The 24,732-nt window shown below is 45.2% G+C and overlaps 1 protein-coding gene across 2 annotated transcripts in view; it reads right to left on the reverse strand.

The window, feature by feature from the left end:
- The window catches only part of PAK5 (p21 (RAC1) activated kinase 5), a 795,393-nt gene that overhangs the window by 266,021 nt on the left and 504,640 nt on the right, over window positions 1-24,732 (reverse strand). The window lies entirely within an intron of this gene.

Consider the following 24,732-nt stretch of genomic DNA (forward strand, 5'->3'; position numbering starts at 1 on the left):
CCCAGAGTGGAATGATGTCCAAAGATCTTTAGGATGCATACCTTAATATTCCATTTAACTTGAATCACCAGAAATATCTAAGGTTCTTTGCCCAAAATTGACATTAGCAATTTCAGGTGTTGGCTTTCGGACTGACTTTAGCTCCAAGAATATTCACAAATGTATTGGCTCCACTAATAGCACTGGTTCACAATTCCGGAAACAAGCTACACCTTTACCTGGACAACTGGGTAATCCACGCTCGATCTTCAACAGGGATGTGTCAGGACACAACCAAGGTCGGTCAGCTTCTTGTCAATCATGGCTTCCTGATCAACATCAAAAAAGTCACATTGCATTCCTTCTCAAGATCTAAACTTCATTGGAGCCAGATATCAGACTGCAAAAGGAATTGTCTATCTACCCGAAGCAGGGAAAGAGAAGTTTAGGCTCTAGTTATCCAATCTCCTGTCAAGACCCAGTGCTCAAGCCAGCGACTGGTTCAAAATACAAGGAGACATGGGAAGTCCCTTTTGGTTACAAATGCATGGAGATTTCGGAAGTCCATTGGTAGGGGAACTTATTCCAAAAGGTGTTTTATTTTATTTGGCACTAATGTTTGGGTTTGATATTGTAATACTTGTTTCTGTAGGCATCCTACATGTTTGTGACTTACCTACCACACAGGATATTGTGTCAGGCATCTGCTTCAGGTTTGGCCTCCTTCTTCCCAGAATACCAAACTTCCAATTCTCGTATCTTCATCAATAAAGCAGAATTGTCATTAGTGGTCAAGCCCTTTAAAACTTAAAAGAGAAGATCCCCAATCTCCACCCCACCCCTTATAATAATTACTATAGATGCAAGTGAAATAGGTAGGAGTGATACTGAGGAACTTCGATTTTCAATTGTGATCGTATCGACCCGCCATTTTGTGCTCCGCCGCCATCTTGTGTTGCCCTCACTCAGGCAGCATGACGATCGAAGTCTTTTTCTGCTTTTTCTGCAGCTTCGTGTCAAAATTAGCCTTCTGCCTCTATTTGCAAAGCTGGTGTTAGGTCTGGCCGAGTACACTAATCCCTGTCTGGTTTTCCTAATCCCCGTCTCAACTATCTGTTGGTTCACACTATTCTTTTCTGACTTTATCTTATCTTCTGGCCTTCACTGTCCTCTGCTAGCATTCTCTCGTTTCACAACTGTCCTCCAACACACACAAACGTATCTCGCCACATGCAAGTTACTTACGAATCCGTTAATGAATTAGTTTAAGGGAGGGGTGACAAACATAGTTGGAGGAGAGGTTTCTTCGAGTCATCTGTCACTTTGTTTTCAAACCTTTCCTATTGGTTCTGTCCTGTTTTTCAACTTTTCTTATTGGCTCTTTCTTGTATATTTTGGGTGTGTATTTGGTTAATGTATATGTTACCCATATGGTATAAAAGATTGTGCGCCACGGAGTGAAGTGGCAGTCTCCTGACAACCTACCTTGTGTACTTCTGGGACAACTGTACTAGCTGCAGCTAATAAATCTGATCTTTTACGCCGACAGAGTGTCCTGTGTCTCTGTGTAGCTGAGCAGGAGAACCCAGGAGATTAAGGCGTACCCTGCCCCGCCAGGCCCAAAAGGTTCTGGTTCTTCAACTGGCGCCCAATGTTGGGCGGCTTCAGTGGTACCGATTCTGCCCGAAGGTCGTGAGGAACCCCGCAAGAAAATTCTGGAGGAATCGCGAGCCACGTCAAGCGACCCTTGTATGTCGAAAGTGGTCCGAAGGTCTTTTTCAGCGCAGTTACTCCTTCCTGACGGCTACTGACGACTGCTGCCCTGACTGCAGCCCTGCCTTGGCCCTTCCTTTGATGATGTATGGTAAGGCGAGACGATAGACGGGCCTCTGTTGGTGTAAGTAGACGTCCTTAGTTAAGTATTTTCGTGGGTCGCGCCCACAATTTTTGTCCTTTGTTCCGTAGTACCTCTGGTTCTTAGATTCGACTATTGCAATAGCCGAAGCCGAGGGTAAGTGCATTTGTGCTGCGTAAACTGAGTTTTACCCCCTTGAAGTTTGTGAACAGTCAGGTGAAATCACGAGATGCCTGGTCTGACTAAGTTTGGAAAACTTTGTTGCTTTGGTTGTAATAGGGATTCCCGGCTTGAGGACTCTTGTCCGATTCCTTCGGTTGGAACTCCCACATATGAGCTCTATTCAAAACATGGTGTTGGCCCCATTGCCTTTAACGAGGCATGGACCCAATACACGAAGAAAGATGGTGTTCTAAAATGGCCAGAAAATGGTAGCTTTGAGCCTGATGTGCTAGATAATTTAGAAGCAGTTCTATTCAAAGGAAAAGCCCGGCCGGCAATGTTTGACTCTTTCCGCCTTTGGCGTAAGGAAGCCAAACAGAAAGAAATTAAGCAAGCAAAACGAGATAGAAGAGCACAGGGTATGACAATTATACAGGCTTCCCAACAATTCAAAGATGAAGAAATTAATAATGCGATGGAAATTTCAGAAAGACAGCATCGTATGGCGATAGATAAACGTTATCCGGTATTGCCTGTTTCCCCTTCCGATAACAAGAAAGATTTAGAAGAAGATCCCCTAATGTCCCATTTATTGAGGTTGCCTCCGCCCTATGTACTAGGTACTAATGCACCCCAGTTGTTACAGCCTGTTCAACTGCCAGTGGTACCTCCGCCTGTTCCGGCTCTTCCGCATTTGTCTCCTCCAGTATTACCGCCTCTGCCAGTTTTGCCTTTAACTTCAACTTCTTTGCCCTCATCTCCTGATCTTCGATCTCCTTTGCCTTCTGCTCCTCCTGCAATTACCGGTTCTCCTTCCACTAGTTCGCCTAATACCTTGTCCCCTATTCTTATGTCCAATTCTCCGTCTGTGCGTAAGCGTCTCACGGACACCGTCACTGGTATTCTATCTCCTTTCTTTGAAGCTTTTAATATGTCTGCGCCTTTTGCTCGAAGACAATCCCGTAGTCAGTTCCCAGATTTTGAAGAACGAGAAAGGTTGGACTCTCTCGCACGTAAATGGATCAAGAAGGGTCCTCAGTATAGTATGCCCGATATTATGCCTACCTTCTCACAATGGAATGCGCCCACGCAAAGATATGTTTTCGATGTAATGTGTGATACTTTCATTAAAGAATGGGAGGATGTGAATTCGAGTCCGATTCCACAGGGTCTGTTAGATGTTCAGGCCGACTTTGATAAGGGACTTATTGTGGGCTCCAAAGCTGAAAATGCTGTAAGGACACTTATTTCCTTTAGAAACTTATTATCCTCTCAGACTTTCCTTGATTCTGATCCGTCGGTTAAACTGACACTGAAAAATGATCCCATGAGAGAGGTTCCTCCAGTATGGAAGGAAGAGGTTGCAGCAGTAGGTAATAATCCAGTTATTCCCGCTCATTTTCAACGTATATGGGTACATGTACCCTGGAAGAGATCTGAAGTTTTGGCCCTTAAACAGACTCTACCGGATCCTCGTAAAAAACCTGCAGGTTATTATAAAGAATTATCACAGACAGTTGATGCTTGCATCATGAACCTAGCTGATATCGATATGTTGATGGGAAATGTAATTCCACAGACAATATGGGCTAAGATTCGTAAAGAGAATCACGCACAGGAATTAGGTGCTAATTGGGATGTTATAACTGCCACAGATAGAGACCAAGTGGGTGGTGCAAAGCCTGAGGCTTTGATTTCGGAACTCCCTGGTAGGATTATTACATTAATGAAAACCATGATGCCTGCATTGAGAGTTAATTGGGATAAATTAGTAGCATGCAAACAGAAGAAAGATGAGAGTGTCTCTGATTTCTTCACTCGTTTCGAGGAGACATTTATTGATCACAGTGGTCAAGATATGGCTACAGAGGGTGGTCAGCGATTATTTGTGGACAAATTCGTATTTAATTTGCTTCCCGAGCTGTCACACAAATTGAAAGATTCTGAAAGCTCATGGGCTGTCTCTTCTTCTGCCCAGATATTGGCTACTGCACAATATTACGAAAACAGAGATAAAGAAGAAAAAGAAAAGCAAGAGAAAAAGACGAAAGAATTAAAAACGAAGGTTCTCTTGCAACAAGCTTATCCTCCTCGTCATGCTCAGCCTCAATTTCAACAGCCTCCGCAGTTTCAGAGGTTGTATCAAAAACCTGAGCCATACATTCCGCGACCTTTGTTAGAACCTAATCAATGTGCCTATTGTAGAGAGGAAGGTCATTTTAAAAGTAGTTGTCCGGTTTTATTGCAGCGCAATGGAGCATTATCTGCTCCACGAGGTCGTGCTGGCCTCCAGTCAGCAAACAGAGGTAGAGGTCGAGGTGTGTTGACTCAAGAACAGCGTGCCCTTTAACGCAACGATTTGGAGACAAACAGCGGCCATGTGCATATTTTTCGGCTACGTTAGACCCAGTAGCTAAAGCATTGCCTAGTTGTCTCAAAGCGACAGCAGCAGCAGCCATTTCTATTCGACAGTCTGCTGGAATAGTGCAAGATAACACACTTATTGTTATGGTGCCGCATGCAGTGCATACCTTACTAAACCGAACAAAAACGCAGCATCTTACGAGTGCTCGTTTGTCTGGATATGAGTTGACGCTTTTGGCTAGTCACGTTCACATCGAACGATGTAATACTCTAAATCCAGCTACTTTGTTGCCTCTTCCAGTAGACAAAGATGACCAAGAACAACATGATTGTTTCCTCCGTACCGAGGAAGAGACAAAAGGAAGAATTGACTTGAAAGATACACCGCTAGAAAATCCGGATGGAATTTTATGGGTGGATGGTTCTTGTTTCAAGCTTCCTAATGGAGATACAGTTGCAGCCTATGCTGTTACTACCTACATACAGTTGTGGAAACCGCACGTATCAGACATAAATCAGCTCAAGCAGCAGAATTGATAGCTTTGACGAGAGTATGTGTGTTGTCAAAAGGAAAGAGAGTGAACGTGTACACCGACAGCCAATACGCCTTTGGTGTAGCGTTCAATTTTGGACGTCTTTGGAAAGAAAGGGGTTTCTTTACTTCTCATGGCACTAAAATACAACTTGGTCAATTAGTGACTGATCTTCTTAAGTCACTTTCTTTGCCTGCCCAAATAGCGATCGTGAAGTGTAGTGCACACAAAAAGATTACAGATGATGTTGGCCGAGGAAATGCATTTGCAGATGAAGTAGCGAAAAATACACCGAGAGATGTTACAAGTCGAATGTATGTGGCGGGTCCTGCGAATTGGGTCAGAGAGAGAGGAATGTATGAGAATACAGTAGAAAGTGTAAAATTGATTCAGAAAGAGGCTACAGAGAAGGAATTAAGTAGGTGGAAGGAAAGTACGGGAATGTTATATGAGATGGGTTGTTGGGTAGAATTATCTGAACACCAACGTTGGCTGTTACCAGATGCCTATGTACTCCCAGTGGTTACTATGGCGCATGGTCCAGCCCACTTAAGTGCAAAAGGTATATGCAAACTTCTGGCTCCAGTGTGGCAAAATGAAGGTATCCCAAAGTGTGCAGACAATGTGGTGAAACATTGTATTATTTCTTTAATGTACAATCCAGGAAAGGGAACCCCAACTCCAGCGGGTCACTTTGCTCCTCCAACATATCCATTTGAGGTGTTGCAGATCGATTACATACACATGGAACGATGCAACAATCTCAAATACGTTCTGGTGGTAGTATGCGCCTTTTCAAGATGGATAGAAGCATACCCTGTAAAAGACAACACAGCCTTATCCACAGCTAAAGCTTTACTAAAAGAATTTTTCCCCAGGTTTGGTTTGCCGCGCATTGTCTGGAGTGACAATGGGAGCGAATTTGTGGGCCAAGTCATGCAAAAAGTTTGTGCGGGTCTTGATATCAAGCAAAAGTTCCATGCGGCAAATCATCCACAGTCAGCGGGTTTAGTAGAATGCTACAACGGTACACTGAAGTTAAAACTAGCGAAAATTCAGGCTAGTACAGGACTCAATTGGCCCGATGCTTTACCATTGGCTCTGCTGTCCACCAGAACTGCAGTACACTCTCGTTTGGGACTTAGCCCTTACGAAGTGGTTTTTGGATGCCCGGCTAATGTATGGGGAGTCCCTCGCCCTAAGAAATACTCAGACTTGCCATATCCAATGTTGATCGACTACTTGCATGATCTTACGACTAAATTGCGTGTTCTCCATCAACAGGTTCAGAGTGCTTTACCGGAGGCTTCCACAGATCCAGGTCATTCCATCCGACCAGGTGACTGGGTCTGCACCAAGAATTTCCAAAGGACGAAAAATTTGGAGCCCAGGTGGAAGGAGCCTCGGTTAGTACTTTTAACTACGAGAACAGCAGTCAAAGTCGAAGGAAAGAAAAATTGGATTCACGGCGTGCATTGTAAGAAAGTGCTTTTGCCTTTACCTTACGATCAATGGGTGCGTAGGGGCATTGGTGACTCTGAGAGTGAGAAGGTTCCACGATTTGTGCCCTTTAGTGATGCACGCCTGAATGGGACACTGTCTGAGAAAGAGGACGACGACATTCTGCAGAAAGCGATAACACCACATCGTCGCTTGGATACGACAAATCCACGAACATTGTTCCAAGACCAGACTGTACCAAATAAAGAACATTATAATTTGAGACCTAGATCAAAGAACACTTAAGATTTTTTTCTCTCTTGTGTAGTATTCTGTCCCGGTTTCAGGGTCACGGTAGGAGTCTTGATTGTGACCTGAGTAGTGGCAATAGGCCTGCAGGACTTGCAGTGTCATAGGATGGCAGATAATCATAATTGAGTGATCGAGGAAGATTGCCGTGAGCATCCATTAGAAAGATGGAAACTACACTAGGCAAAAGAGAGAGAAAGGATGAAATGAAGAAAGAATCCTGTAAAATAATGTACAGTCGTTTTAATATAACCTTATGTGTTATTATATTATTGTGTATTGTTTTGGCGTTTATAGGTTGGATTATTTATGCTCTGCAGCAAAAAGTTGTCTCTCCTTCTTCCTCTTCGTCTTCTTCTACTGTCTCTCCACATCTATTTCATACCCTTCCTCAACATGAACTCATTAGAAGAACCGAATATTACAACAATTCATTTGTCCAGTTATTACATCAACACCAGTTAGTGGTCAATATGACTGACTGTTGGGTGTGTGGACTTATGCCACATACCACAGAGAAAGGAATGCCATATTTAGTTCTCCCGTTTTCTTATGAGGGTTCTGCTTGGGCTTATTTTGTCATTTTCTCCAATGCCTGCCAAAGCAAGTTCAAACGATCCGTTAGTTCCTATATTGGTGGTCCAGATTTTAGTCATAGCTCATTAATTAAGGGAATGGTAGCTATGGCTAAAATCATGGAAAATAGTAAGATTTCCATTGACGAAAAGAAAGCGTATACAAACTGGAACGTCACCCATTATGTCACTAGCCTTAGTGATAAGGTCAAACAAAGAAAATCTCCACCAATTTGGACTATTCCTCATCAGGGAAATTTCTGTCTGCAAATAAATGATCGGTCTTCTGACACCATACAAAGAAACAACTGTTCCCACACATACGTTTACTCCTCTCAGAACTCGCCTCCTCTAGTGCCATCTCAAGGCACGTATTTTATCTGCCACAATAGGGCTTACACGTGGTTGCCAACGGGTTTTTCTGGTACCTGCTATATAGCTTTCCTTCTTCCCCCTACATTCACCGCTTCTGCAAACTATCATCGGAACAGATATGGCAGAGGGATTATTGATTCGAAAGACACAGCAGGACAAGAGGGAGGAGATTTCCTCAAAGGATTTCTTCCTTTTTGGGGTCCAATGGCCAACAGCAGAAATATAAGGCAACTGGTCCGTGTCGTAGAGACCACAATAGACATCACTGTAGGAGCCTTAAGTAATATCATGGCAGAACTACAGGCGGACCGTCTTATAACCTTACAAAATCGAGTTGCCTTAGATTTTGTTCTTGCAGATCGTGGTGGAGTGTGCAAATTGATCGGGTCAAGTTGTATTTTCATACCTAATGACGCTCCGACAGTATACCAAGCTACCTCCAGGTTGCATATAATCTCTGAGTCGACTGGGGTCTCTTATAGCACAGATACAGTGATCTCAGTCAGCTCTGGAGCACATCTACAACTGGAACGAACTAGCAGAAATTCACAGGGCTGTTCTTTATTTATCACCGCTAATGCAAGGTCAGTAAGTTCATATTCATTCACACAATACAGTGGCTAAGTCTTATGTATTCAATCAATCCGGAACAGGTTCAACATCACTTGCTCTATTTGTTGTCCACATTTATTTTTGGGCAGAAGTAAATCTACTGGCACTCCAAGAGTGGACCTCTTTGCCAGTCTAGACAATGCTCATCCAAATACCAAATAAAACAAAGACAGTGAACCAAAAGACCAACTACACCAGACCCGTTGTTCCAACTAATATCTCTAAACGTGCATAAATACAAATGTGTGCACACACCACAAGCACCTGCTGTCTAGGTGCAGCCACCAAAAAATGGTTACAAATTACTATAACAAGCGTAGAGATGCACCAAACCAATAATCAACAGTCACAATTATGATTCTTGTCTTTTTTCTTAATTCTTTTTATATATAATAAAGTTTCACGTATACACAGAAATGACAGCCAATGCATTTCGTCCATCTTCTTCAGGGCTGTTAATAGAATAAATACATACAACATATGAGACACACATATTACACAAACAAGGGGGAAGAATACACACATAACAAACGTAATCTTTAAATATAGTACATAGCTACAAACTAGAAAATTAAACACATAAAGTAAAGCAAAAGATAAATAATATTTATATTGGCTACAATTAATGGATACAAATATCAGATGGTTACTGCAAACAGTAAGAAATAATATTAAGCAAACAGAGCATGTGGTTGCTATGTTAAAAAGACAGGTTGTATTACATCTTAACCACACTCGCGAGTAGAAAATGAAGGATTAACATACATGATAATCAAAAACAAACATAAAACACAAAAACCGAATGGAAAAAAACACATATTCCAAATCAGTGAACAACTTACAACAGGTAATGTGTGCACATAGTGCACTAAATGTCATGTAAGATATCATATGTAATACTTTCTAAACATCATAAATGACATCATAAAAACATACCAGGTAGTACAAGATAGGTAGTGAAAGTCCCCTATATTAGCATAGTTTTGGGATAGTGTCAAGAAAAAAGAATAAGTAAAAACGTAGAGAAAATATGAAAGGAGAGATATAAATATGAAAAATGAAAATTAAAGTCAGTAAAGAGAGAAAGTTTGAAATAGAACAGCAGAGGAGTGTTGTCACAAACAAAGTAAAAAAGCAGAATTGCTCATCTTCCTTGTATATCTCAAGGGTTTCGAGCCAAAGGCATGGTGTGTGGATGTGTTCATTTCTCCCTGGCCCTTCCCTCATGATACCTCTAATTCCCAGGCATTTAGTACATCTCCAGAAGTTGACATAATTCGAGCAGTTCCCTTCTGGCCCCGGATGAGTTGGTTTCTCATGTTAAAATTAGCTCTAGTCCCTGGTAAATTATCTCTATCTGTGCCTGTCTATTTGTGAGTAAACGGGCTTACAGCATCTAGTTCGGTCTTCTAATGAGGCTGCTGGTCAGCTGCCTCACTGCCATCTACTAGGAAATCGTTTGACCATGATTGGAAATCCTTTTCTTTTTTGTCTGAGGATGTTTTTGATCCCTGTACATGCTTGCCTAAATGGATTCTTTAATTTCCTGAAGATGATTTCCATTTAAGGCTATCAGGTTCCACCCCTAGTGTAAAGAGGCAGCAATTAAGGTGGTCATAGTCCTTCGAGTGGCCTTTCAGAGATGAAATAGTTGGGAAGTCATTTGTAAGGGGATTTTTTCTCTTCAAAGTTCCCTTAGCAGGTTAGTGGTTTTTCTCTTGGTATCTTCTTTTAGTCTTCAGAGAATCACAGCTGCCACCATTTAAGTTCCTTGAAAAGGTTGCTTTAAAGATTTTAAACTTTAAGGTTTTCTTAGTGGCCGTTATTACAATTTGAGATGCTTGTCTGTGAAAGCTCCCTAGCTCAGGATTTTCCCAGACAGGCTGGTTCTTTGCTTGAGTCCAGATTTTTGACCTAAGGTTGCTTCTTCTTTTCACATGGATCACGAAATTGGTTTTATTCCTTTTTTCACACTCCCTCATCTGAATTTATCTTTCTTGCACAGCTGAATTCAGGCTTTGTGACAATCCTTTTATTAACTTTGATCCCTTCAAGCAGGGTTGTAAGCTTGGAACCTAAATCTTTTCCCTCAGTAGGTGGGTCAATTAAACCATCTCTACAACCTATCGATCGAAGACGGTTTCTATTGCTGAGCCAATTCAGAGCTGTTCCACTTGTGGTATGGTGCCCTCTTGGGCAGAAGCTGAATGGGCCATCATTTAGGACATTTGTTAAGTAGCTACTTGGACAGTTCCTTTGACCTTTGCAAAACACTATCATTTAGACTTGATGAATCAAAAGGACTTTTACTTTGCGACCAGAAATTTGAATTCCACATTGCAATTATTTTCTTCTGTGCGGCTATATTTCTGCCTAAAATGTAGAGGTGTTTGCATTATCTTGAGAGCTTCTTTTGATTTAAGGTCCTTATGTATTCAGCGTTCCAACAGCTTCATAATAGAAAGGACTGGGATGAGGTACGATTGAGGAGGTACTGTGCAGATTATTTACAGGTAATCTTAATTTTCCGATTATCCTTCTCAATCCTAGTATCTACATCCCTTCCTCCCTCCCTGATAATGACCTGTGAATTGAAAAAATCTACATCAAGTCTTATGAAAATACGAGTTTACTCTATTAAATACAGAAGAGTAAATGCACATGAGGCACAGGAGCTCCGCATCAACAGCTCTCCATACTCAAACATATACATTCTATATTCTATAAAAATAATATTACCATAACCAGTGCGATAATACACATAGGAATGACAGACAGGCATTACAAATGTCAGAATGCCACCCTTCTCCCCTTTCCACACAAAACAACAAAAAGCACAAAACACCCACACATTACCCACATAACACAGACACAATAACTATGTTACAAACACAGACCACAAACACTAATGAACATACAAAAGGAGAACAATTCATTAACATTTACCAGAGGGCTATGGAGTACAAGAACACCAGGCCAATAAGCTATGAGGAACATATTTTGTTTGAAGCCTCCTACGAGGCTGTAGAAATTGTTGAGCCTGATCATGACGAAAAGTTTCCTTATGTGGAGCGACCAAGTCTACTCCATTTCTACAATGCTTCTCCCATCACATTTCTTCCAGTCAATAGCCAAACTGCATTTGCCAATTTTGGCAACCAACAAAGAATTCTACCACTGACCATTAGAGATACGCATTGCATTTCCCCACACGTAAATAACGTGTACAGGTTCCATGAATTTGCACAACTCTTTTCCTAACAGCAAAGGATCCTTCATGCACACCCAATCACTAACATTTAACTTAGCACTCTTCTGCTTGCTTGACACACTTTCATGAACATACTGTGTCACACTTCGCTCATCATTATTCAACTTCACACTACTTCTTGAAACCCGACATTTCCCATCCAAACCTTGAAAGATCAGATACCACTTTACCCCTCATCCTTTCAAATTGAACTTTTCAAGTAACAGAATTTGGTGTTGTACGATAAGCCAGAACAATTCCCTAATGGCATCTGAACCATCCTTTCTTGATCTAAGGGCACAGTGAACACACTCAACTAACGTTTTATTAAATCTTACCAATTTATCATTAAATTGAGAGTAAGAATGTTTAATACCACACTCATGAAGAATGTTTTTCAAAACCGCAGAAGACAACTGAACACCACTGTCTGTTAACGTTTCACATGGCACACCTTCTTTAGCAAACACTGCTTTAAAGAAACCTATAACACTGCTAGTTGTGGATTCAGATACTCCCTTCACTTCTCCCCAACAGAAAACATGAAAATACCTCAGCTGGTTGGCTAAAACCTGGAAAGGACCAAGAAAACCAACAGCAACTTTCTGTCATACCTTTGAAGGACAAGGGGGATACCAATAGTGCAAGAACAGCTGTGTCAAGATGTTTGTCACTACAGGAACCCTGCACACAGTTTCTTATCAATCTTTCACATCACAATCCAGCCAAGTCACCAAAATTACAATTAGGGCTCCCGGTTTTATGGTATTTATTTTCTTGCCATTTCCGTCTGTATTTATCCATATTTATTTTTGCCACAAGCAAAAGAAGACTCTACAGCTAGTATTTTTCCACATTTATTTAAATTGACAATGCACACATGTGCTCACTTAAACTAGCGATTTGTTGTGGCTTTAGCAGTGCTTTAAATGGTCCGGCACTGAGTAATTTGAAAAGGAGAGTACCTGTGCTTCTCAGTTCTGCTATAAAACACTTTAGGATAGAGAGCAAGCACTTATCAGGAGCAAACGTGCCAGCGCTTCTGTATTTCCATCTAAAGCCCTGGGGTGGAGGTTGGTTGCGATGCGTGGAATTCAGGGCGCCTGGGGGGGCTAATTCTTCCAGCAATCGGCAGAGTGAAGATACAGGGGCTCTAAGAAGGGGTAAAAGAACAATAAAGCCTCGTTAAAGAGTAAATGGTCTTTTAAATACCTGCGAAGTACTCGGGTGTTGGTGCAATAAGACAGACTCCAGACCGTTGGAGTTGCACATCGTCCATACTCGTAGGCAGTACATTGTAGGAGTGCTGGGTGTGGAGAAGCACAAACTCAGAACTGTATAAGAAACAGCATAGTTCGGAGTTCTCTTGGATAATAAGAATCAATTTCTACCCAAATTACCTCTTTTGCAACTTTAAGCTATGCTCTAATGCAGGGTTACTCATAGTACGGCCCGCGGGCCGCCAGCGGCCCAGCAAGCCTTCCTCGGCGGCCCGCGGACCTTGCAGACATCCTACATGTGTTTTTAAAAAAAATTCAATAGTGTTAGCAAACACTGCCGGTTGCAGCAGCCTGGAATCTGAGACTCTGCTCTGTGGGGGCCGGGGGATTCCAGTGATTGTCAAAGTGGAGATGCAGGGGCCTAAGAGGTGAAATACAACAAAGCTTTATTAACATGTAAATGGTCTTTTAAAGACCTGTGAAGTACTCGGGTGCGGGTGTGTGAGTGCTGGGAAGCTGTCTCAGGGCGGCTGTGTATGTGCGCTGGGAAGCTGTCTCAGGGCGGCTGTGTGTGCGCGCTGGGAAGCTGTCTCAGGCCAGGCTGAGGGCTGACACATACATGGGTGAGATGACAGAGGGTGACGGAGGGAGGGATAGGGAGACAGAGGGAGAGGGAGGGAGACAGAGGGAGGGAGAGAGACAGGGAGAGATAGAGGGAGGGAGAAAGAGCGAGACGGAGGGAGGGAGACAGAGAGAAGGAGATGGAGGGAGGGAGATGGAGGGGGACGGAAGGAGGGAGAGGGAGGGAGGGAGAGGGAGGGAGACGGAGGGAGACGGAGGGAGACAGGGAGGGAGGGAGACGGAGGGAGACAAAGGGAGACAGAGGGAGAGCGAGGGAGACGGAGGGTGACAGAGGGAGGGAGGGAGACGGAGGGAGGGAGATGGAGGGAGACAGAGGGAGGGAGGGAGAGGGAGGGAGACAGAGGGAGGGAGGGAAAGGGAGGGAGACAGAGGGAGAGACGGAGAGGGAGGGAGACAGAGGGAGGGAGACAGAGGGAGGGAGAGAGAGAGGGAGGGAGATGGAGGGAGGGAGACGGAGGGAGACAGGGAGGGAGGGAGACAGAGGGAGACAGAGAGGGAGACGGAGGGACACGGAGGGAGGGAGACAGAGGGAGAGAGACAGAGGGAGACAGAGGGAGGGAGACAGAGGGAGAGAGACAGAGGGAGGGAGACAGAGGGAGGGAGAGAGGCAGGGAGGGAGACAGAGGGAGGGAGGGAGACGGAGGGAGACAGAGGGAGGCAGGGAGACGGAGGGAGGGAGACAGGGAGGGAGGAAGACGGAGGGAGACAGGGAGGGAGGGAGGGAGGGAGGGAGGGAGGGAGGGAGACAGGGAGGGAGAGAGACAGGGAGGGAGAGAGACAGGGAGGGAGACAGAGGGAGGGGGACAGAGGGAGAGGGAGGGAGAGGGAGACAGAGAGAGAGAGAGACATAGGGAGAGGGAGAGAGACAGAGGGAGGGAGACAGAGGGAGAGGGAGGGAGAGAGACAGGGAGGGAGACAGAGGGAGGGGTGGATACGGAGGGAGAGGGAGGGAGGGGGAGGGAGAGAGACGGAGAAAGACAGGGAGGGAGAGAGACGGAGGGAGACAGAGGGAGGGAGACGGAGGGAGGGAGACGGAGTGAGGGAGGGAGACGGAGTGAGGGAGGGAGAGGGAGACAGAGGGAGAGATACAGAGGGAGAGGGAGGGAGACAAAGGGAGAGAGAGAGAGGGAGAGAGACAGAGGGAGGGAGACAGAGGGAGGAAGACAGAGGGGGAGAGGGAGGGAGACAGAGAGAGAGAGAGAGACAGGGAGGGAGGGAGGGAGACAGAGGGAGGGAGACAGAGGGAGGGAGACAGAGGGAGGGAGACAGAGGGTGGGAGACAGAGGGAGGGAGAGAGACAGGGAGGGAGACAGAGGGAGGGAGGGAGACGGAGGGAGACAGAGGGAGGGAGGGAGACAGGGAGGGAGGGAGACAGGGAGGGAGGGAGACAGGGAGGTAGGGAGATGGAGGGAGAGGGAGGGAGACAGAGGGAGGGAGAGAGACAGGGAGGGAGACAGAGGGAGGGAGACAGAGGGAGGGAGACAGAGGGAGAGAGACAGAGGGTGGGAGACAGAGGGAGGGAGAGAGACAGGGAGGGAGACAGAGGGAGGGAGAGAGACAGGGAGGGAGACAGAGGGAGGGAGGGAGACGGAGGGAGACAGAGGGAGGGAGGAAGACAGGGAGGGAGGGAGACAGGGAGGGAGGGAGACAGGGAGGGAGGGAGATGGAGGGAGACAGAGGGAGGTAGGGAGACAGAGGGAGACAGAGGGAGAAGAGAGGCAGAGGGAGGGAGGGAGACAGAGGGAGGGAGGGAGACAGAGGGAGACAGAGGGAGGGATGGAGATGGAGGGAGAGGGAGGGAGAGGGAAACAGAGGGAGAGAGAGGGAGGGAGACAGAGGGAGAGAGACAGAGGGAGACAGAAGGAGGGAGACAGAGGGAGAGAGACAGAGGGAGAGGGAGGGAGAGAGAGGGAGGGAGAGAGACAGGGAGGGAGACGGAGGGGGGGGACGGAGAGGGAGACGGAGGGAGAGAGATGGAGGGAGAGGGAGGGAGAGAGACATGGAGGGAGATGGAGGGAGGGAGACGGAGGGAGATGGAGGGAGGGAGACGGAGGGAGGGAGATGTTGCGAGACAGAGGGAGGGAGGGAGACGGAGGGAGGGAGGGAGGGAGGGAGGAGACGGAGGGAGACAGAGGGAGGAAGGGAGACAGAGGGAGGGAGGGAGAGGGAGGGAGGGAGACGGCAGGAGGGAGACGAGGGAGGGAGAGGGAGGGAGACAGAGGGAGGGAGATTAATGGAGAGGGAGGGAGAGGGAGAGGGAGACAGAGGGAGGGAGACAGAGGGAGGGAGACAGAGGGAGGGCGACAGAGGGAGGGCGACAGAGGGAGGAGGGCGACAGAGGGAGGAGGGCGACGGAGGGAGGGTGACGGAGGGAGGGCGACGGAGGGAGAGAGACAGGGGGAGAGACAGGGGGAGAGAGGGGGAGGGGGGAGAGAGGGGGAGGGAGGGGGATCGAGGGGGAGAGGGAGAGAGAGAGAGATGTGTGTATGCTGGGTCTGGTGGCTCAGTGGACGAAGGCGTCTGCTGCAGGGACCTGTGTTCAACCTCATGGTCACAATTTTGTTTTGCTTTAGCCCCGCCCCTCCCCCTCCCCCTCTGACTCCGCCCCCACCGGTGCAGCCCTCGGCCACAAACCACACTGTAAATTCGGCCCCCGAGAGAAAGTGTGTGAGTACCCATGCTCTAATGTATACTTTTTAGTGGATAGGCAGTTCTACGAGGAGAATTAATAGCCCGCTGTTTTATATTAAGAATTTTAGAGTTTGTAATGCTTGGGTGGCTAAATTAATGAGAACTGCTTATCAGAAAGCTCCTATTGTGCATGGGTCTCTGGAGCATTTCCATTCTCAAACTTTAGGGACAAGTGGGCAAAACCATATTACCGATCTCAAAATGCCTGAAATAGAAAAGGTGCCTGCTTTTCATTCGCTCAGTAAAATATCCTCCTTGGCACGAAACGTGATCTATTGCCTTCCCGGGGTGATTCAGAATGCTAATGAATACCCTTCAGCAGACAGATAGCCTTTTAACACAATTACCTTCATATTGCGGGTTAGAACCTTTGTAGACAATGGGGAATTACGAAGCAACCTCCGTTGCAGAATGTCCTCGCATAAGATTGATGGTATCAGGTGCAACTACAGCCAAATTTCGGGGGCGTGGGGGCTACAAAACATTTTGTGGGGGGGCTGATTATTCCAGCAATAAGCAGAGTGGAGAGATGTAGGGGCTCCAAGAAAGGGTGAAAACACAACAAAGCCTCGTTAACAAGAAAAATGGTCTTTTAAAGACCTGTGAAGTACTCGGGTGCGGCTATGTTGTGTGTGCCTGGGAAGCTGTCTCAGCCGGGCTGACACACACGATGGGGGGGGGTGCAAAAGCCCTTTGAGCCCTATGGGCGTTGTGTGCCTGCTACATAGTCATCGTGTAACGTGCAAACAGGTTATATGGCTGTTGGCACATAGTAACCGAAGACTTTAAATATCAGTGGGAGATGGGTTTCTGTGCTCTTAAAAAAACGTGGTGTACCATTTGACAGGTCGTGTGTACACTTTGTTGTTTATTGTCTGCTTCTTTAGGGACAGGAGAGATGACTGTGACACCAGCAGGGAGTGATTCAAAGCATGTTTACGGTATGTTGTGCCCCCAGCTTCCTCGGAGTCCCACATACAGTCCTAAAGCACACAAAGCAGGTATTGGGAAATCGACAAGGAATTATGGGCCGCGCCTCCCCGCCTCATCTTTGTTTGTCACTAAAAGACCCTGGTTGGAAGGATTAGAAGGAATTTCCAGCAGCAGGAAGGAGGCATGGCGAGATAACTCTGGATTCGAATACGGCAGCGCGGCAAAATTTGCGTCTTTTGTCGTTTTTACATATAAATACAGACAAAGGAAAAATTGTTTTCCGCCTGTTTTTATATGTAAAAATCCATTTAAACGGAAAACCGGGAGCCCTAATTACAAAGTACCCTGCGTTTGGTTGCACTCATACATGGATGTGCAGAATGTGCAGTTTTCAGAATGCACTGTCAAAATCACAGTGGTGGAATTAGTTTATCAACTCTTACCAAAAGATCACTTTCTAACGAAAGCTCATCCTACACTTTGCAAAAAAACAGCAGACTGACTTTTAGAAATTTTTCTTTAGGGCAGGCTATTATGATGAAAGAGACCTCCTCCTTCAATGCCTAATTAAATTCCAGTTCTGTGCACCTATCCTCTATATTGGCAACCACAACTAGATATTCAGCTTCCACATTAATACATTCTTCAACCTCATCATCAACAGAAACACATTGATCGCCAACAGGTAGCTTTGACAGGAAATCTGCTTTGACATTCTTACCACCTGTAATATACACAATCTCAAAAGTGTATTCCTTACATTTTGTTGACAATCTAGATAACAGAGCAGTGGACTTCTGGATTTTTCCACCAGACAACATGTCAACCAAAGGACAGAAAGCTCTTCCTCAAGGACACGGTTTGGATTTTTACACACACCAAGTACAAGCAAGCATCTCCTCCTTATAATATGTGGACTCCACTTCTTTTAAACGCCTGGACAGAAACCCAACTGTCACCTCCTTTTAACAATCCCACTGAGATAATACATTCCCCATACCATATGCACCAACGTCTACAATCACAAACATTTACAGCTTTCAAAATAGGGCTGCAGAGAAGAAGCAGACACAACATTTTGTTTGATCAGCTTGACATTGTCCTGTCATACCTATGATCATACACAATAAGTATTGTGCTTCGATAAATCCTATAACACTCGGTTAGACTGGCGTAATCCCTCATGAACTTAGAAAAGAACTCACGCATTCCTAAAAAGGAACAAAGATGTTCTCTCTCACATGAGTGTGGAACCTTTACTATGCCATCAACACGTCCAGGTTTAAGTTTGACAGCATCAGCAGGTACAATATGCCCAAAGTACTCCACTTACTGACTTCAGATATGCATTTATCCTTTCTCAGTGCGACCCTATTTTCCAATAATACATTGACGACATTATTCAAATCAATATTATGCTTTGCCAATGTTTCTGCAAAAATGAATATGTTCATTTGAAACACACCATTGTGAATTCCTTTTAATATTTTGGACATTACCTTCTGAACTACAGATGCTGCCGAGGCCACTCCAAATGGCATTCTGCAAAACTGAAATGTACCATCAGATGTTATAAAAAACAGCGAGGGGACATGAAACATTATGTTATTCCACCTTATAATAGGCTGCATGTCGATCAAGCTTAGTAAACCATTTGGACTGGCCTCCTGACATTATTAAATCCTCAATGTGACAGAAGGGAAACTACTCCAACCAAAATATTGTTATTAAGGAACTGAGATTGATGCATAGGCACAACTTGCCTGTTTTCTTTTTAACTAAAACCACTGGGGAAAGCCAAGCCTCCATCTTTCTGAGAATTTCAGTAAATTTCCCCCCTCACACTGAGCAAACTATTGCATAACTTACGCTTAATAGGGACATTATATTCTTTCACTTTGATGACGTGAACATTTTTTTATCAATCCAATTTCCACTTTGAAAACATCATTAATCCTTGACATCCGCTGATGATGTATGCGGAAGCAAGCTCTGAAATCTTACAACTGTCTTCTAAAGATAATGGACATTCCCTTCCAGAACTGATCCCCATGCAAAAATGTGCCTGATGCTACTATCCCAGGACGTTAATCTACTTCTGGATTTTAGGAACCATAACTTTAATTTTCCTATCCTGAAAACAAATGTAGATCCAAGTAGGTCAATTATATTGCCTTCAAAAGCAGTGGTAATAACATCAGGGGTAATAACGCTTTGTGAGCCCATTTCTCCTTGTACGTATCTACAGCTATAATGGTAATCCTTGCTCCTGAATAAAGCAACAAGGGAATGTCTAATCCATCAATGACAATAGCATTGTGTGGGTCTTTTCATTTCTGTCCTATTGTCAATACTATCAATTTACATCACCCCAATCCCAGTCAACCAACAACTCAATTTCTCATAAGGTCCAGTGCATGTGTAGCCCTTAGGGCGTGCTACTGAGGAACTGCCCAACAGGTGCTTGACCACAAAACTTTTCCTTGGCACCAGCACTATACAATATGCTGAGGAAATTCTCTTCCTTGTTTGGAGATTAAATAAAGGAATCAAAAGCACACATTTTACTAAACTGTGGAGACTAAATAAATTACCTTATCTACAAAGTCCTATGACCAGCATTTCGCTTTGGAAATTTATGATCAGTTGTATTCTGACTTTTCCTTTTTATCAGCATTCCCCACTGTTAGACCTAGCATCCTTGGTGTGGTTGTCCCTTAACTTTTTGCCTAGCAGACTTCCTGTTTTTGATCACTTTGTTTTTGCTGGCTTTAAGACTCTGCTCACTTTACCACTGCTAACCCATGCTAAAGTGCTTGTGTCCTCTCCTTAAAGCATGTTAGATTGGAATATACCCAATTGGCATATTTAGTTTACTTCCCTAGTAGAGTGACACAACCTGTGCCCAGGGCCTGTAAAGTAAATATTGGACCTGCAACACAGATATTGCCACCCACTTAAGTAGCACATTAAAAATGTCTCAGGACTGCCATTGCAGCTGGTGTGTGCAGTTTTATACTACCATTTCAACCTGGCAAAGTAAAACTGAAAATTGACAAACCAATAACGTTTAGACAGTTTCTTTGAATTTTAGTCCAGTTTATTCCAAGAATTAATCATTTTTAAACCATATGTTTTCATGTTTCCATATTTCCACTACAAGTGCCTTCGCAGGATTTTCTCCAGAATGCATGGAGATTCACCATTCCTTATAATGCAACATAGATGATATATACCCAATGCATTTCAGGCAAACTGCAGTTTGCTTGAAATGCATTGGACCTGACGAGGCTCCAGCTTCCACTCTGAATTTAATATGCTCCAGGGTTGCATGTGTAAATACTGCCTTTTGAGCTGCACAGAACTTTATCGAAGACTATTGCAATTTAGAGGGCATTATACCACTTTTTATATATAAAGGAAATCTTGTGCTAGGCCTAAACCTTCCTTTTAAATGCATTTAAGTCACTCGTAGGTAAGCCCTGGACAGTTCAGAGGGGAGGGTGCACTGTATTAAAAAAACAGGAGGACATGCACTTTTAAGCTTTACATGTCCTGGTAGTGAAAAACTCTTAAATTCAATTTTCCCTTCTGCAAGGCCTACCTCCCCAATTTGATAACATTGGTGTTGCCTTATTGCATTTTATATGTGTAATTTCCCAATGGGACCAGGTAACTAGTTCATGTTCAGTGTCCCTGGAATTGCAATGAAAAATCCTAACTTATAGTAAAGTCAGATTTTAAATTACAATTCTGAAAATGCCACTTTTAGAATGATGAGATTTATTTGCCTTAGCCACTTACATCAATCAATCAATCAAACATCTGTGAAGCGCGCTACTCACTCATGAGTGTCTCAAGGAGCTGGGGGGGAGGGAGCAGCTACTGATCAAACAGCCAGGACTTGAGGAGTCTCGTCTCCTGAAGGTCAGCAGGTCCTGGGTCTGTTTTAGGTGGATGGGGAGGGAGTTCCATGTCTTGGCGGCGAGGTGGGAGAAGGATCTGCCGCCGGTGGTTGTTCGGTGGATGCGGGGAACGGTGGCGAGGGCGAGGTCAGCGTTGCAGAGCTGGCAGTTGGGGGTCTAGAAGGTGAGTCACTTGTAGAGGTATGCTGGTCCTGCGTTGTGGAGTGCTTTGTGAGCGTGGGTGAGGAGCTTGAAGGTGATCCTCTTGTTGACAGGTAGCCAGTGCAGGTCCTTCAGGTGGGTGGTGATGTGGATGGGGTCGGGAATGTCATGGATGAGACGTATGCAGGCGTTTTGTATGCGTTGGAGTCTCTTCTGGAGTTTGGCCATGGTTCCCGCGTAGAGGGGGTTGCCGCAGTCCAACCTGCTGGTGACGAGGGCCTCGCTGACCATCCTTCTGGTTTCGTTGGGGAACCATTTGCAGATCTTGCGAAGCATGCAGAGGATGTTAAAGCAGGAGGAGGAGACGGCGTTGACTTGTTGGGTCATTGAGAGGGTTGAGTCCAGGATGAACCCCAGGTTCTGTGCGTGGTCGGTAGGGGTCGGCGCAGTTCCCAGGAGTCGTCGCAGGTGGATGGGGTGGAACCGAGGATGAGGACCTCCGTCTTGTCCAAGTTCACTTTCAGGCGACTGTTCTTCATCCATTCGGCGACGGCCTTCATCTCTGTGTGGAAGCTGGTTTTGGCGGTGGCGGGGTCTTTGGTGAGGGAGAGGATCAGCTGGGTGTCGTCGGCGTATGAGACTATATTGAGATCGTGTGATCGTACGATGTTGGCGAGCGGTGTCATGTATACGTTGAAGAGAGTCGGGCTAAGGGATGATCCTTGGGGTACGTCGCAGGTGATCTTGGTGGCTTCAGGTCGGAATGGAGGGAGGCGGACTCTCTGGGTTCTGTCGGTGAGGAAGGAGGTGATCCAGTCCAGGGCTTTGTCGCGGATCTCCGCGTTGTAGAGTCGCGTGCGCAGGATGCGGTTGCAGACGTGTCGAAGACGGCTGAGATGTCCAGGAGGATGAGAGCCGCGGTTTCGCCGTTGTCCAGCAGGGCTCCTAAGTCGTCGGTGGCGGCGATGAGGGCGGTTTTGGTGATGTGGTTGCTGCGGAATCCGAATTGGGACGAGTCCAGGGTGTTGTTCTCTTCAAGGAATTGTGTCAGTTGTCTGTTGACGATCTTCTCGACGACCTTCACCGGGAAAGGGAGCAGGGAGATGGGCCGGAAGTTCTTGAGGTCCTTTGGGTCTGCTTTGGGTTTTTTGAGCAGGGCGTTGATCTCTGCGTGTTTCCAGCTTTCCTGCTTTTTTCCAGCCTTCCGGGAGCTTGCCACTTGGTGCCTGCAGCCTGTCTCTGAGTCACATGACTGGGTTTAGTTGACAGTTGAGCTTTGTCTATTCCTTTTAGACAATATCAAATAGAGAATGGATCACTTGACCTGAGTAACCAGGGTTTGCAATGTGTTCAGATAAAAACCCTCATTCACGTATATAGGTCAGTGGTGGTATATCTTGGTTCTCCACCAAGTTTAACAAGCATTGGCATAGCCAATAGGTCTCGCCTTTGGGACCTTATAAGTGTTTAGCCATGCAACAGTTGCGTAACTAAATACTTATAAGGTCCCAAAAGCGAGACCTATTGGCTATGCAAAGCGGCCCTGCGGCCGCGAAAGTGAAAGTGATCGCGATCAAACATCAAAGCGGCCGTGTGGCCGAAAGTGAAAGTAATCGAGGTAAAACGCAGCGCGCGTGCCAGCGCACATGCACTGTAGCTCTAGGCTGGCCTGGTAGCACTTTTTGGAGCCCTCTCAATAAGTCTCGCCAGACCAGCGCATGCGCTGGGTCAGGCGAGACCTAAAAACGTGACAGCATCATCATAGGGCTTGTTTTTGTATGCTTATGTCCGCCCGGAGGATAAACCACTGGTTATTGCATTAGTGATCAGAAACAAGTGAATTTCTGGTGCTCTGGTGAAGTGAATTAAAAAGGCCTCATATGTCCTAGACAATATTTTTAATTGGTCCGGAATAGAGGTGAGTAAAAACAGTGTGGTTCGTGAGTAGACGGATTAGTAGTATAACGCACTCTTAGTGTCCAAGGTAGGTCGACATGTTTCAGCCCTTACTGTCGCCCTCATGGGTCAGTGGGGGCTTTCTTCAGGACCTTGAAAAAGTGATGGTAGCTATGTCGATTAGTATACCTGCCTAAGTAAACGATTTGTAGTTCACTCTTCTTTGGAAAGGTCATAAGGTACCTGTTAAGTTGAGAGAAGTGGGGAGCAAAATCATAAAGGTTCACAATTGGTATTCATTTTGTATACCTGTTGATTTTCTGATGATCGTGCGTGCTGTCTTTAGAAAAAATGCAATACGACTGTAATCTCTCAATTGTATAAACACTATTCACAAACGCTCCAGTAAAAGAGACATTCAGCGTAACACTAAGAGCGTGCTAAGTTTTGTTTAAATCCCCTCCAGTTATGAACATGTCGAATTGGAAATCCTTACACCGTGGGTGCACTTCAGTTTTTGTGCGCTATGCTTGGTATCAATCACTCTGCTCACTCGATAAACTCAGCACCACAGTTGCATCCTTTAAGAGGGCACCACTTTGTATATTAATTATGCCGCGCTCTACTGCGTTATTTAATCTGGCAAAAATACACCAATCGGATATTTGACGGTTCTTGTTTTATTTCCTGCCATGACTCAGTTCGAACAAAATAAATTTAAATTTGATACTTGTATAGCGCACTACTCACCCACAAGGGTCTCAAGGCGCTTGTACGAATACCGCTGCGGAACCCATCCTGGCTTTCCCTGTGAGGTGTCCACTCCTGGGCACCCCCAAGGTGGAGGCCAGGCATCCTTAGCGTTGTGGGGGCCGTTGCGGATATTAAGCAAGCTATTGCCCAGAGTTGGAGAGTGGGACTCCATGATTGGAATAAGCACCGAGGCGAGAAATATCAGGTCCGTGGAATTTTTGAGCACAAGATCCGCCGAGGCGGGGAATTGAACCCTGGTCCCGGGCTAGACCTCTGCATCCGGGTCTGCCGCTCTAATCATTGAGCCACACTTCTCCACACAAAACACACCCACATATTGAATGTGATGTATGCGGAGTTTTGCAACTACTGTTAATATATGCCATATAGCTATGTGCCCTCGAGGTCATGAAACCTCATAAGGAGCAAATTAATTACACTTTTTTGTAACTAGACGCTCACCTAATCCACGATATGTACAACTGACCTGTGCCTACTTCCATAAGATACCTATTGATGCCACATCACTATGTGTTGTAGAGACGGTCCAAACAAGATCAGCCCAAGTTGGACAAATAGCCCCCCACCTCCCTTCCCTTCCCCCCCTTCCTACCAATGATAAAGAATTGCCATTTTGTAGTTACTTTTTCTTCCTTCCTCCTTATAGTGCATTACATATTTATGCATTTTTTCTAAAGACAGCATGCACGATCATCAGAAAATCAACAGGTATACAAAATGAATACCAATTGTGAACCTTTATGATTTTTTTCCCCACTTCTCTCAACTTAACAGGTATTATATGACCTTTCCAAAGAAGAGTGAACTACAAATCGTTTACTTAGGCAGCTATACTAATTGACATAGCTACCATTACGTTTTCAAGGTCCTGAAGAAAGCCCCCACTGACCCATAAGGGCAACAGTAAGGGCTGAAACATGTCGACCTACTTTGGACACTAAGAGTGTGTTAGACTACTAATCCGTCTACTCACGCACCACACTGTTTTTACTCACCTCTATTCCGGACCAATTAAAAATATTGTCTAGGACATATGAGGTGTTTTTAATGCACTT

The sequence above is a fragment of the Triturus cristatus genome, chromosome 6, assembly GCF_964204655.1.
Source record: "Triturus cristatus chromosome 6, aTriCri1.1, whole genome shotgun sequence".
NCBI lineage: Eukaryota > Metazoa > Chordata > Amphibia > Caudata > Salamandridae > Triturus > Triturus cristatus.